Consider the following 20,112-nt stretch of genomic DNA (forward strand, 5'->3'; position numbering starts at 1 on the left):
GCGCCGTTTAGCATTTCAGAGTTGTGTGTCAGTAGCATCTTCTCACAGCGCTGAGCGTAAACAAACGGAAACCTTGTAAAGTGCATCGACTAACCAACTCGAATGCTGTCGTTCGACGTCAGTACTGCAACAGGATGTTGCAGTCTGTGCATTATGGAGAATATGATCCTAATGATCTTTTGGGCCGGCCGCTGTGGTCGAACGGTTCTAGGCGCTTCAGTCCGGTAACGCACGGCTGGTATGGTCGCAGATTCGAATCCTGCGTCGGGCATGGATGTGTGTGATGTCCTTAGGTTGGTTAGGTTTAAGTAGTTGTAAGTCTAGGAGACCGATGACCTCAGATGGTTCAAAATGGTTCAAATGGCTCTGAGCACCATGGGACTTAACATCTGAGGTCATCAGTCCCCTAGAACTTAGAACTACTTAAACCTAACTAACCTAAGGACATCACACACATCCATTCCCGAGGCAGGATTCGAACCAACGACTGCAGGCAGTTGCACACTGGTATGCAAAACTGAAGGACGAAAGTAACTTTCGCCTGGTGTGTCACTGCCATATAAAATAACTCGATGAAACTTGGACCATGCATAGAACGAAATGCTGCAGTATTGTACAGAAGGCAAGCCGGCCGAAGTGGCCGTGCGGTTAAAGGCGCTGCAGTCTGGAACCGCAAGACCGCTACGGTCGCAGGTTCGAATCCTGCCTCGGGCATGGATGTTTGTGATGTCCTTAGGTTAGTTAGGTTTAACTAGTTCTAAGTTCTTGGGGACTAATGACCTCAGCAGTTGAGTCCCATAGTGCTCAGAGCCATTTGAACCATTTGAACAGAAGGCAACTGAAACAAATACGCAATAACAAGAACAAAAATGACAGTTTTTTTCGAAGACAGTAATTGTACTGAGGTCACCGCGACTCGCGATGGTCCCCTGACATTACAAAAGGCATGACACGGTTCTTAATAGGGTGTGTGATCACCACGGCGGCAGTGCATGCTGTGCAACGTACTCCCATGATGGCTGCAAGGTTGGTAAGCAGTTGATGTGGTAAGGCGGTTAGTTCCTCCAATAACGCGGTTATAACTCCTGGGTGGTCGCTGGTACATGTGGACGTGCCGCAGTACGCCTTCGCCGAATATCCTCTCGTTCCAAGAGCTCCCCCACTTGCGCTGTTCGATGCTGTAGCGCATTGTCATCCATAAAAATGAAGTCAGAGCCGAACGCACCACTCAAAAGACGCTCATGGGGAAAGATTACAATGTGGAAATAACTTTGACGGTTGAGTGAGCCGTGTTCGAGGATATGGAGGTCACTACGCCCATGCAACATTATGCCTCCCCACTCCATAACATCTTGACCACATAAACGATCATATTCGACAATGCTAGACGTACCCTCATATGGCGGGAGGTGGAACTCGTAATTAACCGAGGAACATTGTCGAATACGATCGTTTCGATGGTCCAGGTGGGGAGGCATAATGTTGCGTGGGCGTATTGACCTCTAAATTTTAGAATACGGTACACTCATCGGTGAACGTTAATATCACAATGTACTCCTTCCCCATGCTTGTCTTTTGGGAGTGCTCTGATTTCATTTTTGTGGCTGACAATGCGCGACCACATACAACAGCGCAAGTTGAGGAGCTCGGAACGAGACAATATCCGGCTGATGGACTGGACTGCCCGTTCCGACTTCAATCCCGTCGAGCACGTGTGGGATGCTTTGGGGTACGTATTGCAGTACGTCCACATCTACCAACGACCATCCAGCAATTGTCGACCGAGCTGGTGGAGGAGTGGAACGCCGTACCACAAGAACTCCTTACCAACCTTGTGGGCAGCGTGGGAGCACAGAACACACATCGCCGTTCGTGGTGTGTCACACGCCATGCCATGAACCATGTTCCTCCGTTTGTAATGTCCAGGGGCCATCATAAATCGCCGTGACGTCAGTGTCTTAAAAATAGGTGTCATTTCTCTTTATATCATTGCATTTGTCTTACATTTACCTTCTGTACTACACTGTAGCAGTTTTTTTCTATGTGTGGTCCCAGTTTCTTCGAACTATTTTGCTTGACAGTGGTACATCATGCGAAAATTACGTTTCTCCTTAAATTTTACGCACCAGCGTTTTTTGGTAGCAAAGATCGGCTCAGTAATTCGTGTTCCGCTAATTGCACACCGTAATCCTGTTTTCAAATCGCTCGGAGGCTCTTTGTCTAATTGATGTGAATTATCAGAATTTCAACTTCCATTGCTCTGTGAGTTCACGTACACCGATACTGAAGCAATCAAATAGCCGGCCGAGCGGTTCTAGGCGCTACAGTCTTGGACCGTGAGACCGCTGCGGTCGCAGGTTCGAATCCTGCCTCGGGCATGGATGTGTGTGATGTCCTTAGGTTAGATAGGTTTAAGTAGTTCTGAGTTCTAGGGGACTGATGACCTCAGAAGTTAAGTCCCATAGTGCTCCGAGCCATTTGAACCAATCAAATATCCAGTTGCAGTACTGACATCAAGTAACAGTATTTGAATCGTACAGTAGGGGCACTACCGTTCCTTCGTTGAAGGCCGCTGTGGCCGAGCGGTTCTAGGAGCTTCAGTCCGGCATCGCACTGCTGCTACGGTCGTAGGTTCGAATCGTGCCTCGGGCATGGACGTGTGTGATGTTCAAAAATGGCTCTGAGCACTATGGGACTCAACTGCTGTGGTCATAAGTCCCCTAGAACTTAGAACTACTTAAACCTAACTAACCTAAGTACATCACACACATCCATGCCCGAGGCAGGATTCGAACCTGCGACCGTAGCGGTCGTGCGGTTTCAGACTGTAGCGCCTTTAACCGCTCGGCCACTCCGGCCGGCGTGTGTGATGTCCTTAGGTTAGTTAGGTTTAAGTAGTTCTAAGTCTAGGGGACTGATGACCTCAGATGTTAAGTCCCGTAGTACTTAGAGCCATTTGAACCATTCTGAACGTTCCTTCGTTAGGTCTCTGACTCTACATAGCTCTGTGAGCATAAGCTGATGACTAAAAAATCAGAGCGCTAAACAGCGCCACTGTTTTTTCAGCATTTCCTTTCCATGCCGCTTCTAACTCGTCTCGCTTATCTCGATTAAAGCCGATACATCTCCTGACACACTGTCCGAACAACGCGCCGGAGTGCAACCTGCTGACAGGAGCCTATCTATTGCATCCCGTGCAACGCCGGAGACAGTATCCGCGTCGTACATGAGCTACACTATGCAAACGAGTAGTTGAAAATTTTTAAATAGCGAGCTTTCGAGTAGGTGACCGTACTGTCACGGCAGGAGCGGAGAAGTCATATAGATGCTTCTGGAAGCTTAAATAAATAATGTGCTGTCGTATTTACCCTTTGCTACAAACTGAAGTCTTGGTGTGCGGATAAATTTTAGGTCAATTATAAAATCGCTGCTTACATGTAATCAGCGGATGAACAATCAGTCTGCGAAGTATTAAGAGCAAAATTGGAATTGGAATATTTAACTGGTGAGCAGCAAGTCGTGAAGTATAAATGAATTATCAGAAGTGTCGAATTTAAAAGTACTTCAGTGAGTCGTATATCTACACGAAAAATGCCAACATGTACGGTGATTCACATTTCACGTTAAGCTGTATGCACCTCTCCAGTTAGATGAGTGAGCTGTCCGGTTGGAGAAAAAGGGTGCATCAGCATTCAATGGGGCCGTGGCCGCTGAAGCTGTGTGATATTCAGTGCAACCTTCGGACTGATGGCCGCCTTACCTTCATAGCTTACACTATGGTAACCCACTTAGTCTTTTTCCCTAAATAGGTTTGCTGGTTCACGTCCTTGCATATTCACGAGTACAGATTTTAATGGGTTTTACTGCGAATATCGTGTCGTGTTTTTGAGAGGCACTTGTTGCCAATCCTATTGTCACAGACCCGCAAACGTATCCGTTTACTACGAGATCCAAAGAAGAAAAAAAAGTCCTTGTGAACTGGCATTCCTCGAACCGAGTACGTATTACAATCTACCGCTTTCAGACGAAATGAAAACGTAAATTCAGATGCTAGTATGCCTCGACAATGTCAAATAGTACCAGCATACGGGCGAGGTCGAATCGGGCGGAGTACTCGAGCTCAGAAAAAATTGATTTTTCGTATTGCAATCTTTATGATTACGGCTCGTGGCGGGCAGGTGTGTGTGGAACTAGTGTATAGATGTTGCTCACAAGCAGCAACGAGTGCATACTGGACCAAGCAGTGCTCTAACAGCGTGGAATGACCTCCGAACTGACATCATGTCCGTAAAGGATCGTCCAGCTTCATTCAGCTCTGCGCTGAAAATCTGGAACAAGTATGGTTCTGTCAGCGACGACCGTTCGTGTAGCACATACACTCCTGGAAATTGAAATAAGAACACCGTGAATTCATTGTCCCAGGAAGGGGAAACTTTATTGACACATTCCTGGGGTCAGATACATCACATGATCACACTGACAGAACCACAGGCACATAGACACAGGCAACAGAGCATGCACAATGCCGGCACTAGTACAGTGTATATCCACCTTTCGCAGCAATGTAGGCTGCTATTCTCCCATGGAGACGATCGTAGAGATGCTGGATGTAGTCCTGTGGAACGGCTTGCCATGCCATTTCCACCTGGCGCCTCAGTTGGACCAGCGTTCGTGCTGGACGTGCAGACCGCGTGAGACGACGCTTCATCCAGTCCCAAACATGCTCAATGGGGGACAGATCCGGAGATCTTGCTGGCCAGGGTAGCTGACTTACACCTTCTAGAGCACGTTGGGTGGCACGGGATACATGCGGACGTGCATTGTCCTGTTGGAACAGCAAGTTCCCTTGCCGGTCTAGGAATGGTAGAACGATGGGTTCGATGACGGTTTGGATGTAGCGTGCACTATTCAGTGTCCCCTCGACGATCACCAGTGGTGTACGGCCAGTGTAGGAGATCGCTCCCCACACCATGATGCCGGGTGTTGGCCCTGTGTGCCTCGGTCGTATGCAGTCCTGATTGTGGCGCTCACCTGCACGGCGCCAAACACGCATACGACCATCATTGGCACCAAGGCAGAAGCGACTCTCATCGCTGAAGACGACACGTCTCCATTCGTCCCTCCATTCACGCCTGTCGCGACACCACTGGAGGCGGGCTGCACGATGTTGGGGCGTGAGCGGAAGACGGCCTAACGGTGTGCGGGACCGTAGCCCAGCTTCATGGAGACGGTTGCGAATGGTCCTCGCCGATACCCCAGGAGCAACAGTGTCCCTAATTTGCTGGGAAGTGGCGGTGCGGTCCCCTACGGCACTGCGAAGGATCCTACGGTCTTGGCGTGCATCCGTGCGTCGCTGCTGTCCGGTCCCAGGTCGACGGGCACGTGCACCTTCCGCCGACCACTGGCGACAACATCGATGTACTGTGGAGACCTCACGCCCCAAGTGTTGAGCAATTCGGCGGTACGTCCACCTGGCCTCCCGCATGCCCACTATACGCCCTCGCTCAAAGTCCGCCAACTGCACATACGGTTCACGTCCACGCTGTCGCGGCATGCTACCAGTGTTAAAGATTGCGATGGAGCTCCGTATGCCACGGCAAACTGGCTGACACTGACGGCGGCGGTGCACAAATGCTGCGCAGCTAGCGCCATTCGACGGCCAACACCGCGGTTCCTGGTGTGTCCGCTGTGCCGTGCGTGTGATCATTGCTTGTACAGCCCTCTCGCAGTGTCCGGAGCAAGTATGGTGGGTCTGACACACCGGTGTCAATGTGTTCTTTTTTCCATTTCCAGGAGTGTATTTAAGGCAGTCTGGATGCTACATCACGAAGGTTAGTGAGGTTATAGAGCCTGGAGTACTACACATTTCTTCAAGCAACTCCACTTGCCATACGTCTGCAGCATAATGTCCAGCCACATCTGATGAGGAATATACAAGACGTCTCCGAAGAGTGACGGGTACCGTTGGTTTCCAGGTGTGTCTGTTCTTCACAGTGTTCCAGCAATCGCTGTCGACGCTTTGTGGACACACTCATAAAATGCGTTATGGAGACTCGTCAGTACACGTCAGAGATTACTTATAGTTCTGTAATCGTAGCCATTTGTGTATCAACTTGTACCTAAGCTTTGGTATGATGTTCATTTTCCACATGTGTACTACGTGGTTGTGCAGTTTTTTCAAAAAAAAGAAAAGGGCGATTGGTTTAACGTTCCGGCGACAACGATGTCATTAGAGCGGGAACGGAAGTTCGGGATTGTGTCAAGGATGGGGAGGGAAATTGCCCGTGCCCTTTCAAAGTAACCATCCCGACCTTTGCCTGGAGCAATTTAGAGATATCACAAAAAACCTAAATCTGGATGGCCGGACGCGGATTTGAGCCATCGTCCTCCCGAATGCGAGTCCAATGTGCTAACGACTGCGCCACCTAGCTCGGTAATTTTTGTTAGCGTCGGAGTACTTCAACCCTAGTAAACTCGCAGGTCCGTCACGGCGCTGATAAGACGCAGTTGCTATGTAACTACATCGTCATTGTTCTTTCGTCGTCCACAAACAATTGAATACTTCGTTCAGAATAGTTTGACAGGCTACAACTGAGCAGAACCTCAGGAACTACCCGCACTGGAAATGACAAACTTTCATTTGTTGCACTTTGATATGCCTCATTGCATAAAACTAATGTTCTGTTAAGTGTGGTTGCGTGCGTCTGTAAATAAAATCATTTATTTGTACAACTACTTTGTGGCACATCAATTTACTGCTGTTGTACTAATCCATTCGCGAATCCGCCGTATTTGCATTGACACTTGTTTCGGACTGTCTGAAAGCATTAGAGCATCTGTAAACGTAATGTCATAAAAATATTAGTCGATTTGTGATTGCATCATAAGGTTATTCTCGATTATGTACGTCAACTTACGTACCCATTTCTCGCCATTTGCGGAAAGTTTTAATTTTCTGCTTTAACATGAAGAAATCTGCAGCTGTGGCTCTTAAAATGCTGGGTAAGATCAATGGTAAAGGAACTATTAGTGGGAGAACGTGCAGAGAATGTTTTCACCGCCTTAAGAACGGTGATTCTGATGTCGAAGACTGGCATGGCGGTGGAAGACAGAACGTTTTCGTAGCTACTGAAACAGATGAAGACAGTCACAGGACATCATTATCGAAAGCAATTGATGCGTTCGAGCCCAGCACTGAAACACAAACGGCCACAATACAGCGATAGACACGTAAAGGTAATTTTGCAGCAGGTCAGTGCTAGACCCTATGTCACAAAACCCGTCAAAATATAAATAGAAACGTTGAAATGAGAAGTCCTATCCCTCCCGCCGTATTCTCCGTATGTTGCTCTCTCTGACTACCACCTTTCTCGATCAGTGGCATACAGTCTGGCTGACCAGCACTTCTGATCACATGAACAAGTGCAAGATTGAGTCGATTCGTGCATCCCCACAAAAGACGCCCAGTTCTTCCGCCACAGGATTCGTATGCTATCTGAAAGATGGGAGAATGTAGTGGCCAGCGATCGGCATGAACCATAATTTTTCTTGTAGTTTTTCACAATAAAGCTCCGAACTTCGAGAAAAAATGGTGGACGCGAAGTTGTAGACCTAGTACAATGGTTTGAGGAGCGTGATAATGGACTCATGTTGACGTTTTGGCCACAAAATCCATCTGATCCGAACCCGATAGAAGTCATCTGGGAAGGTACAGGGTGCCAGCGCCGGTCCCACAAACCAGCGGCCAGTAGTTTTCCGTAATTTCGAGACCTGTGTGCAGACATCGGATGCCACGTACCACCGGAATCTAATCAAGGATTGTCGGATCCATGCCACGTAGAATCGCTGCTGTACTTCGTTCCAGTGTTGAACGTACACGCTATTAATCAGGTGGTCATAATGTTCTGACTCGTCGGTGGACGTTACGTAAAGAATGCCTTGAGCGGACTAACGAGCACCGAAATGTAGTACGTTAGAAATCGCTCCTGTGAGCTCAAGAGTAACTTGTCCCAATACTTGCTAGCGGCAGCTCGTGTGTATTAAGAGACAGCCTGGGGTGTTAACACTGGAGAAACACGTATATACGGAGTGGAGAGTGGAATTAGTAGTCAAAACGAAATGATACCATGCAATCTTCATTGTTCATTGAGGGAAACGAATTTTACTTTGCATTAGCGCAAGAGGCTTTATTTTCCAAGAAACAATTTTCAGTAGGTATGTAAATAGTCTCTCTCGTACAGAAGAACTATGGCACAGCACTTACAGATGGCTAAGCTTATTGTATTACACCTATGACAAACCACCTGAACCCCACTTGCCGCTACTGCCGTCTATTTGCAAAACGGCGGAAGCAAATTTGTAGACCTAATAAACACTTTTGCCTTGTCAGAGCTGGGAGATGCCATCGCCGTCGGAGATGCGATGCAGGTGGTCTTCAGTAATGTTATTGTATTCTACGGTTGTCATAGTGCCTTCGATTACTGCAAGTCCCAGGGAAGCACAGGTGGATGTCACCCATAGCATAATACTGTGACCCAAGCAGCCAGCGTGTGTGGTGCAATGCATGTTCCAAGTAGTCGTACGCCTGTATGACGGCGTATCTGGGCACGAACATCGATCTGGTGTAACAAGAAACACGATTCATCCAACTAGGTGACACGCTTCAGTCGATCCACCGGTCCAATCTCGATGATCCGAGCCTACTGAAAGCGTAATTGACTATGTCGTTGGATGGAGCCCCATGTTCAAAACTGTGCACTGATCAATGTGCTCCGAAACTCAGTGCCGCACGAGCGTTGTACGCTGTCGTCAGCTCTGCCATAGATCGCCGCCTATCCAGGTTCACAGGTTGGCCAAGCCTCTGACCTCCATGTTCTGTGATGAAGCGTAGATCTCCTGTGCCTATTCTACTCCAGCGTTAACCGCCCTTCAACCACTTTCCATGGATGCTCACGTCAGCAGCACACAAACAGCCAACTAGCTTCGCCACTCAGTCTCGCGAAGGGCAGTTGTCATAATGTTTTGGCTCATCAATTTATTTTACTAATATGAGAAATTTGCAACTCCGAGGAGGATAATGTGATAAAATAATTTTATACACCATATCTGGTACATCGGAATATGCAAGTGGGTTTAATAGGTCTAAATAATGTCGCTAGCAGAGCTGAAAATGATATGAAGCCCTGCTGCAGAGGAAGCTCTAAACATCAATGTATGGACTTAGACACTGGAGAGGGAAAAAAAGGTTCAAATGGCTCTAAGCACTATCGGACTTAACATCTGAGGTCATCAGTCCCCTAGACTCAGAACTACTTATGTTATATCCTAGCCAGTAATGCCACCCGAGCCCGCTGCCAAAAGGTTGGCAGCATCAAAGTCCGGACGCCGTCCGCATAAGCAGCGCCAGCGAGACAGGAAATCGACGCAAGTCTGCGCGCGCCACCGCTGGCTTCTGGTTTCTTAAGCGCTGGAGTCGCGAGCGCTAGGACAGTTCTGTATTCGCCGCTCAGTTGTATACTCGCCACCGAATTGTGTACTTGCTAGTCAGTTGTGTGTTCATCGCAGCAGAGTTGTTGTTTGTCGTCAGCCGACGTTGACCTAGCCGCTCCGACTCGAACTAGACAGATTTCTGTAGACACGGAGTTCACTACTGTGTTTCTGTATCTTCATTAATAAAGATAAGTACCGACTTTTATTTAATCAGAGTGTTTGGGTTTTCATCTTTCTGTTCACTGTTCCAGCGGACCGGTCGGCCCGCTATTAAAAGTGTGGCGGTGACTTCGTAAGCCGTTTCTACAGCGAATTGTTTGTCCCTACGAACGCCGCCATAAAAACTTAAACCTAACTAACCTAAGGACATCACACACATCCATGCCTGAGGCAGGATTCGAACCTGCGACCGCAGCAGCAGCGCGGTTCCAGACTGAAGCGCCTAGAACCGCTCGGCACAGCGGCCGGCTAGACACTGGAGACGTTGGTGGGGAATCTCGCTCCATGCGGTTTATAGCATGTCTTCAATGCATGGACAGTGCTGTGCAAGAGTCCCTTCACGCAGCAATGTAGGTGGTATGTTGCAATGGCGCCAGTTGGCAGTCATTATGGCAGTCCTTGACCTTCACTGTAGAGCATGTTAGACGGCAGTTGTCGGAAAACACAAACCTTGGCACTCGGCATGTCAGCCATGGCGTTCACTCATCTGCTGCAGTCAGAGTAATTTTTAGTTTGTGGGTAATGGAAGCGACACAACAGCATGACTGCCTCAACAGAATCCACTTAGATGACGTCAAACCATCGACAGAGAAAGGGCCACAAACGCGCGAATCCTTTTCTTGGCCATACTGTGTGCTTCAGACGCTATTCGTCACTGTATGACCATCTTCTACCCAATCGCTCCACCCAGGCATGACTGTTGTAGCGGTACACAGTATGTTAACTAAAATGTCACGTTTTGACAAACCCGTTTCCCCTGAAACCGTGTTTACTCCTCCCTTCGAACTTCGGGCCAATCTTTCTGCATGTTGCAGTCTTTACAAACAGTAGTGTGGGTCAAATGACTCTGAGCACTATGGGACTTAACATCTGAGGTCTTCAGTCCCCTGGAACTTAGAACTACTTCAACTTAACTAACCCAAGGACATCACACACATCCATGCCCGAGGCAGGATTCGAACCTGCAACTGTAGCGATCGCGCGGTTCCAGACTGAAGCGCCTATCACCGCTCGGCCACACTGGCCGGCCAAACAGTAGTGTGAATCCTCAACAACTGAAATAATTAGAACTATTTCGGACAAATGAGTTGTTTCAAAACGTAGGCTCAATGAAGGAAGCTTAGGAATGTGCGCAAAAGCATTACGTGAAGAATAGGAAAACACCATTTGACATCTGGGATGCTAGTCTGCTGGGAAATGCAGTGCTGTAACAGTGAGTGTAGTGACGCTTGCGTAAGAACGGAAATTGCTCAAGCAAGCGGACGTTCCCGCTGCCAGTGGAGCCGTGACTGCAACCTCAATTCCAGTTTTGCTTTGTTACTAGCCGTTGTTTTGGATTTTCGTTCACTGTATCACATTGCACTGGTGCGTTACGTTATAAACGTTTAGTGTTTAATAAGATGCCAGACGAAATAATAAAGGGCGTTTATGTATTTTCATATTTAGTATCATTCAGTAAATGATATCCAAGAGCAGTTTTATTTCTGGTAACGTACAGGGAGCAATGGGGGAAGCAATTTACAGCTTTGTGCTAACATAATTAACATACAGCAATAATAAATCTCTCTCTCTCTCTCTCTCTCTCTCTCTCTCTCTCTCTCTCTCTCTCTCTCTCTCACACACAAAAGCGCGCACGTGGTAGACGAACTCGACATTGACTGTTTTGTCTGGTGAAATATTAAAATGAATCATTTATCAATGTTCGAAAATCCCAGTGCTCTAGTAGGAATGGCTGTATTGGACGTGCTACAAACTACCGTTTCTCTAGTCCAGCAATTCTCAACCTTTTTTTGCTCCACCCCCCCCCCAATAGTAAATATAAATAAAATGAGTACGTCACGACCCCCCCCCCCCCAAAAAAAAGGAATAACGACTCAATATTAAGGAGAATCGACGCATGGCTGACGAAGTTCGCGATCAGATAATTCAGCAACTTAGTTCAAGTTAATTACTCAGTATTCCGCTTGATGAATCAACAGATACCATGGGCAGAATTAACGTACTGCTTCCTTCACAGAGCCGGCCGTTGTGGCCGAGCGGTTCTAGGTGCTACAGTCTGGAACCGCGCGACCGCTACGGTCGCAGGTTCGAATACTGCCTCGGACATGAATGTGTGTAATGTCCTTAGGTTAGTTAGGTTTAAGTAGTTCTAAGTTCTAGGGGACTGATGACCTCAGATGTTAAGTCCCATAGTGCTCAGAGCCGTTTGAACCATCCTTCACAGGTATTATATTGTCACAAAATCTCAATCCAATTGTTCGTGAAGCTGTAAAAATGTTTTGTTGTTGCTGTTTTTTTTCCACACGGAAGTTAGGTTGGTTATCGCGAGGAATGGTATTACCTCGGGTATTGAAATTGCGAGACGAATGAATAATATTTTTCCATGATAAAAAAACGCCACGCCATTCTAATTGTGATAAAAATACTTTATTAATGACGAAGTTCATGCTGTCATTAAGAAGGTTGATATCTGAACTCCTCACCTTCAAAGCAAAAATTTGGAAATGTTTCTACTCACTTCGGATTATATTGAGTAAAATTTGAATGAAACACCACAGTTTGGATGCTTGAAGATGCATTTGCGTGAGCTAAAGATGTCAGTTGGCAGAGTATTTGTCGGAAGTTAAAATTGATTTCTCGAAAAGATGGGTACTTAATCCGTCTAGTGAAAGCGTTTGTGGCTGCGACTAAGTTAACAATTGACATTCACGACTAGCTCACAGAACTGTCTGCCAACAAAACGCTACTACTGCAATTTACATCTGAAGATTTCAATACGTTTTGGCTTCCTCATCGAAATGAATATGGAAATTTAGCCACAGAAGTACTGAAAAGGAGTTTTCGTCTATGATTGTGCTAAAAACTAAATAAAGGGATTGTCTTTTATCGCTCGAAAATAATTTGCTTTTGTGTGTTTCTAACGTAGAGCCACGTATAGAGAAATTTTTAAATTAAAAACAAATGCAACCATCACATTAGTTTATTTTCTTTAGATGTGTACTTATTATAAGCAAAATGTTTATAATAAATGATTTCTTCTCATAAAATTATTTTATTGCTTTTTAGGTTACTTCACCATCATTCTCCCCCCCCCCCTCCCTCTTAATATCACCGCGACTCCAGGTTGAGAAACTATGCTCTAGCCTAATAAGCAGATCCCCAGACGATTATGGAAATATCTGCAGTATGCTATGAAATTCAAATACGACTTCAGGTTTTTCGCATTCAGAGAGTACTTATTACCAGAGCTGACAGTCACAGAAAGTGTTGACAAAACCATTATCAACTGCATATCGAATTCAGAACTCTTACATTTGACATTTAATCTTCAGTAGTGAAATGATGTCACTAAGTCCCCGCGTTGTCGTCGTTTTCGATCAATTCCCCTGTTCAGATTTTTTATTGGCAGATTTTATTTCTACAATAAAAATATTTATATATCTCTGATACTCACTTGTTTCCAAAGTTTTCTTAATTCCATTAGGATGCACGATTACAGGCAGTCATTTGTTTGGTGTTAGAGAGCGAATAAAGCGGTTAAGAGTTATACATGAAAGAAAATTAAAAACCATGTATTTAAAAATTGACTTAAAGGTGAAATTGGGCCCGCCCGGTTAGCGGAGCGGTCTAGCGCACGGCTTTCCGGAGCGGGAAGGAGCTCCTGGCCCCGGGACGAATCCGCTCGACGGACTTGTGTCGAGGTCCGGTGAGCTGGCCAGTCTGTGGATGGTTTTTAGACGGTTTTCCATCTGCCTCGGCGAATGCGGGCTGGTTCCCCTCGTTCCACCTCAGCTACACTATGTCGCCGATTGCTGCGCAAACAAGTTCTCCATGTACGCGTACACCACCATTACTCTACCACGCAAACATAGAGGTTACACTCGTCTGGTGTGAGACGTTCCCTGGGGTGGGAGTCCACCGGGGGCCGAACCGCACGCTAACCCTGGGTTCGGTGTGGGGAGGCGGAGTGGTGAAGTGGACTGCGGTAGTCGTCGTGGGGTTGTGGACCACTGCCGCTGCGGCGGGGACGGAGCCTCTCCGTCGTTTCTAGGTCCCCGGTTACCATACAACATACAACCATGTAACATAAAGGTGAAATTAATTTTATTTTACGTAACAGTTATTTCATACTTCTGGGAAGTCAGAAAAGTAGCTTCTGTAACTATCCACTACCAGGATAGGGTATGAAACAGGGGAAAATAGCTCGAAAACAAGGAGTTACTCATAAAGAAAAATTTTGAGAGAGATTCACAAGCTGTCCAGTCAAATATTCATAACTGTAGATATTGCAAACAGAAGGCGATAGCAAACAGCGAATTACGAGGGGCGTTCAATAAGTAATGCAACACATTTTTTTCGGAAAGCAAGTTGGTTTTATTCGTGATACCGTATGCCCGCTTGGTATCTGTCTACTGGTCGACGTGGGAGCCAACGTCTTGGTGCATCAATAAACCCTCCCCCCCCCCCCCCTACAGCCCTCATCCAAGTGCTACTTCCCGCGGACTGCATTCTTCATTGGGCCAAACAGATGGAGGTGCGAGATCCGGACTCTAGGGTGGACGAGGAAAAACAGTCCAATGAAATTTTGTGAGCTTATCAAGGGTGCACAGACTTGTGTGAAGCCTTGCGTTTTCATGGAGACGACGATCACTTCGAATGAGAGCATCCGCCCGTTCCAGCATTGCGAAGCTCACAGCTGTGTGCGACCGGCCGGCACTCGGGAAGTAGGACAGGGTTGCGCGGCATTGTTGCGACGATGACAGACGTCTCGCCAACGTGCTTTTGTTCACTACCAAGTGTCCATAGACATTCTATAAGAGCCTATGAATATCTGCTATGGTCTAGTTTTTCTCCAAAAGAAACTCAATGACAGCTATCTGCTTGGAACGGACCTCCGTTACTGACGCCATTTAGAAGGCTCCGTACAGCGCCGCCACCTATGGCGACTTCATGAAACAATAGGGGCTAAAGCGGGAATATCCCGCAATGTCCCACAGCAAATTCTGCATTTCTTCAAACGAGACTGGCCGAGAAAAAAAGTGTTACATTAGTTATTGAACACCCCTCGTACTTAGAGGAAACTTGGCTTTGAGGTGGCAGAGGATTCGTAAATTAGCAATGTTGTAAGAGTCATAGGAATAGATATATGTATAATGTAATGAAATAAAAGGAATATTGTTTTTAACGTCCCGTCGACCTCGAGATCATTAGAGACGGAGCACAAGCTCGGATGGTGCCCTTCCAAAGAAACCATCCCATCATTTACTTGGAGCGATTGAGGGATATCGCGGAAAACGTAAATCTGGATGACCGGACGCGGGTTTGAACTGTCGTCATCGCGAATGCGAGTCCAGTGTGGTAACGACTGTGTCACCTTGCTCGGTGTTTAATGAACTGGAAAGGTGGTGGGTGCAGACAAACACGAGCGATTCAGGTTGATGCTCAGTCAATGCAGCGAATTTACCAATCATGAGAGAAACAAACTAAGCAGTATTTTACTGTCGCGGTTTACAGAGCCAGATTAAAATCCGACACTAAGGATAGTAGGTTGGCGTCTGCAGCGTCGACATAGATATCTTAGAGACTGAGTACCAGCACAGTTGGACAAGAACGCAGGTTTTGAGCCGTGGGTAAGCCATCTTGGCTGTTGGTTGGTGCTAGTTCCCCCATTCAGACTGATTGGTTCTCCCCGGTTAGATTATATAATTCCATATAAACATTAGGATTGCTCCTGAAGGAGGCAGTGGCCAACTGCTTCACCAGTTTTTAAAATTTTTCTTATTTATTTTTCTCTTTAATAACGCGGATAACGATGGACTATTAAGCGTTAACAAAGCTACAAGTATCTTCTCTAAGACTTGAATTTCGTAAGAACACGATTAGGGATGGGCAGACATAAAATCCAAAACTGTTCTTCGCGGTCGTAGCACACGGAGTGTTCTGACACCACTAACGTCCGAACAGGGAAAAGGACGTAACAAACAAGTAATTGTACAGTCGATAGCTACTAGATTTTATTAACGATTTTTGGAACATTTGTCCTGAGGACGGCTTTAGACAGTGATAACTGTTCACAGTTACAGTTGTTTCGTTCCAGGAAGACCTATAATTTCATACTTGTCCACCGTTCCAGCCAGGGATCAGTTGAAATGGGAAGTGGCGATAAAGGCTTAGTATGAAAATTGTACTCAGTAAAATCTCATGTTGCTAAGGCACACATAATATAACTAGACTATCTTGTACTTCTTACAACGTTGGAGGTGTTCGTTTTCAAATTAGCGTTGTGCATTTTTGGAAACTATTGGTGGCAGAGTTGTAACTTTATGTTTCACTTCTATGAAGATGCAGCCGTCTCGCAAAGAAGTAAACAGAGTTCTCCGTTAGTTGCATCGAAAGTATAACGCCGAATGATGCCGCCGCCTCCACCACAACCACCACCACACAGTACTCGTAAAAACTGCGTATCAGAAGTGAAACAATGCCTGTGTTCAGTCATTAATTATCGTGTTAGGCTTCCTGCCGTATTGTTCTGGCTGAGTCACACTCTGACGTATTAAGGCTCATGGTTTGCGTGACAGTTAACTGTGATGAAGGCCGCGCAGCGAGTTTCTGTTCTCCTCCGAAGACTTTCTCATCGAACTCGCGGAGCGGATTGTTAGGGAGCAGCTTCCCATAGGGCCAGTTTGTTAGAATGGTTTGTTGACCAACATCTGTGATGAGAGGTCAGCGAGTGCTGTAATGGCTCAATGCCTCTTCAGAAAATGGAAACTCCTTCGACGTACTAATCCTTTAATCTCAACCGCGTAATAGTTATGCATACTTCATCGGTTGACCTGCAATGTTCAGTCGGCTTAGAGATCTCTGGGTCCCAAAGCGTCTTTGGTATTTTATGGACTACTGTAGGGGCCACACAGTCGAATGCATCGCTGAACAGTGAAAAAAGATCACCAATGGCTGCCAACAGGGCCCCGTACGTAGTTAAATATTCTGGAACCTGACAGTAGAGCCGCTGATGAGCCTCCTGGATGAGGCTGATGAAGCGGATGAAGTTGTAGATTGTGTTGACAATATCTTAGTGATGATCTCTGGGTACTCCAGACGGAAGGTTGAAGAAAATGCAAACCACGTGCTCTCAAAGGCGCTGTGATGGGACAGGGGTAACAAGTTAACAATATCCGTAAACGAAAAGACTGTATATGATAAAGTTTAACGGCAAGCTCTCCCTAAAACAAAATCCATCGCGCAAGCTACATAACAACCCAATCTCTGGAACCACTGTGTAAAGGCACGAAGGCACGAAAGAAAAACAACATCAAAAACAGTGTATAAAACTGCCAGCGTTAGCACTGCTATTTACAACTTAATCCTAGAGACTGTGGAGCTATACCAAAGAATAGTTCTGACTGCCATTGTGGACTTTGCAGTAATTGCTAGGGCTCTCCAGCTCCTTTTGGTACGAAGATCAGCTCTAAGGCACATACACTTAAGAGTCCCCCTATGGTTGACGGGAGCCTTCAGTACTACACCAGAAGAGGCTTTCATTGTCATTCTTGAAATATGCCCCGCTTTCATCACAGTAATGTGTCTGTCCTCGACTTATTGGTCACGGCTAAATAATTTATCTAAGGTATAAAGTAATAGAGGTTCTAGAATAAACAAGTCAGGTTTCAGAAACTGGACTGTGGACTTGCAGCGGGACTAGGACAGTGGAAACGCGGGACTATCCTCCTGAACATTAGAGAGACTAGAAATGATTTCAGTCGTATGGTGTATCTTATGGTAGGACACGACCAGCACCTCCAATATTTGGAACACAGCTTAGCAAAGAGACCATGAGAATTTTGTTAGTGTAGTAGCTTCGAATCTGCTGAAAATGTGCTTTCCAGCTGTCACCTCCAACAATAAAGCTAGCAGACGTGAACCCTTTCGGAGTGAAATTAAGTTATTACGCAGGAATACCAATACTCTGAGGTTACTGGACATCGTAACGTACAAGAAGATGGATGATTTGGTGTAGATACCATGGCAGGATAGGTGCAAGTGGCTGTTAGCAGTGGTGGTCGTTAGGGAATAAGTGTTTTGATACGGCATGCAAGTGATTGGCCAGGAATACGTGCGCGAATACATTTGTAACAAAAAAATCGCAGAAGCCCTGTAAGATCAGTGAAGTATTGTATATATTGTAAGAATCACCTCCATAATAGCAGCATACATAATTGTAATTCTGTTTAACAGAAACACATTACTAGCTAATTATAGGACAGTATGCTTAATTTTGCGTGGAACTCCATTGACTCCAGAATTGGTCTAGTCGCACAATATCCTGTGAGTTTTTTATAATACAGTATTAAATGTAATGTAGAACAGTAATACGATTATATGTAAGTTGTGATGGCTCGAGTGTTATTGAAGCCACACAGTGGCAGAAGTGCTAGTCCCAGTAGATTAATACAAAAATAGCATAGTTTGCTTATATCTTTAGGAAATGTAGGTGTATAAATTTTCATCATTCGGTGCCGTCAGTCTTCGAGACATGCTGAGGTTGCCGCAAAGCGGAAGGCCTCAGTATTTAACATTGTTTCAAATGGAATGGGAGACTACTTCCAGTCTTTTGTTAATTAGTTAGTTTCATCTCAGTTTATTTCTAAGTAACTATAACTTCCGCTTTGTATAATCATGATTAAGTTATTTTGTTTGCATTAATAGTGTTAGTAGTGTCCGCCACCGGTACTTGAGTGGTCAGCGCGACAGAATGTCAATCCTAAGGGCTCGGGTTCGATTTCCGGCTGGGTCGGGGTTTTTCTCGGCTCAGGGACTGGGCGTTGTGTAGTCCTAATCATCATCGTTTCATCCTCATCGACGCGCAAGTCGCCGAAGTGGCGTCAAATCGAAAGACTTAGACCCGGCGAACGGTCTACCCGACGGGAGGCCCTAGTCACACGACGACAAGGACAACAGTGTTAGTAGTATTATTTAGTACTGCATTATTAGGGCTAAGAATGTTAATGTTGTTGTTGTGGCCTTCAGTCCAAAGACTGGTTTTATGCAGCTCTCCATAATGCTGTGCAAGTTTCTTCATCTTCTAATAGCTACTGCAACCTACCACCTCCTGAATCTGCCTACTGCATTCATCTTTTGGTCTCCCTCTACGATTTTTACGCCCCCCTCCCGACGCCCACTTCCCTCTAGTACTACACTGGTGCTCCCTTGATGTCTCAGAATGTGTCCTACCAACCGATCCCTTCTTCTAGTCAGGTTGTGCCACAAATTTCTTTTCTCCCCAGTTCTATTCAGTGCCTCCTCATTAGTTACGTGATTTACCCATCTAATTCTTCTGCAGCACTGCATTTCAAAAGCTTCTATTCTCTTCTTGTCCAGACTGTTTATCGTCCATGTTTCACTTCCACACATGGCTACACTCCATACAAATAATTTCAGAAAATACTTCCCGACACTTAAATCTATACTCGATTTTAACAAATTTCTCTTTCTCAGAAACGCTTTTCTTGCCATTGTTGGTCTATACTTTACATCCTCTCTACTTCGACCATCATCACTTATTTTGCTGCCCAAATAGCAAAACTCATCTGGTACTTTCAGTGTCTCATTTCCTAATATAATTCCCTCAGCATCACCTGATTTAATTGGACTACATTCCATTACCTTCGTTTTCCTTTTGCTGATGTTCATGTTACATCCTTCTTTCAAGACGCTGTCCATTCCGTTCAACTGCTCTTCCAGGTCTTTTGCTGTCTCTGAATTTCAATGTCATCGGCAAACCTCAACGTTTTTATTTCTTCTCCCTGAAGTTTAATTCCTACTCCAAATTTTTCTTTTGTTTCCTTTACTGCTTGCTCAATATACAGATTGAATAACATCTGGGATAGGCTACAGCCCTGTCTCACTCTCTTCTCAACCACTGCTTCCCTTTCATGCCCTTCGACTCCTACAACAGCCGTCTGGTTTCTGTACAAATTATAAATAACCTTTCACTCCCTGTATCTTACCTATGCTACCCTCAGAATTTCAAAGAGAGTATTCCAGTCATCATTGTCAAAAGCTTTCTTTAAGTCCACAAATGCTATAAACGTGGGTTTGCCTTTCCTTAACTTATCTTCTAAGGTAAGTCGTAGGGTGAGTATAGCCTCGCGTGTTCGTACATTTCTCCGGAATCCAAACAGATCTTCCCCGAGGTCGGCTTCTATCGGTTTTTCCATTCTTCTGTCTATCGGTTTTTCCATTCTTCTGTAAAGAATTCGTGCTAGTATTTTGCAATCATGAATTATTAAACTGATAGTTCGGTAATTTTTACACCTGTCAGTACCTGCTTTCTTTGGAATTGTCATAATTGTATTCTTCTTGAGGTCTGTGAGTATTTCGCCTGTCTCATACATCTTGCTCACC

General features: G+C 45.7%; 1 long non-coding RNA gene across 1 annotated transcript in view; it reads left to right on the plus strand.

The window, feature by feature from the left end:
* The window catches only part of LOC124556647, a 167,519-nt gene that overhangs the window by 99,594 nt on the left and 47,813 nt on the right, over positions 1-20,112 (plus strand). The gene's annotated exons all lie outside the window — the stretch shown is intronic.

This window comes from Schistocerca americana, chromosome X (genome assembly GCF_021461395.2).
Source record: "Schistocerca americana isolate TAMUIC-IGC-003095 chromosome X, iqSchAmer2.1, whole genome shotgun sequence".
NCBI classification, from domain to species: Eukaryota; Metazoa; Arthropoda; class Insecta; order Orthoptera; family Acrididae; genus Schistocerca; species Schistocerca americana.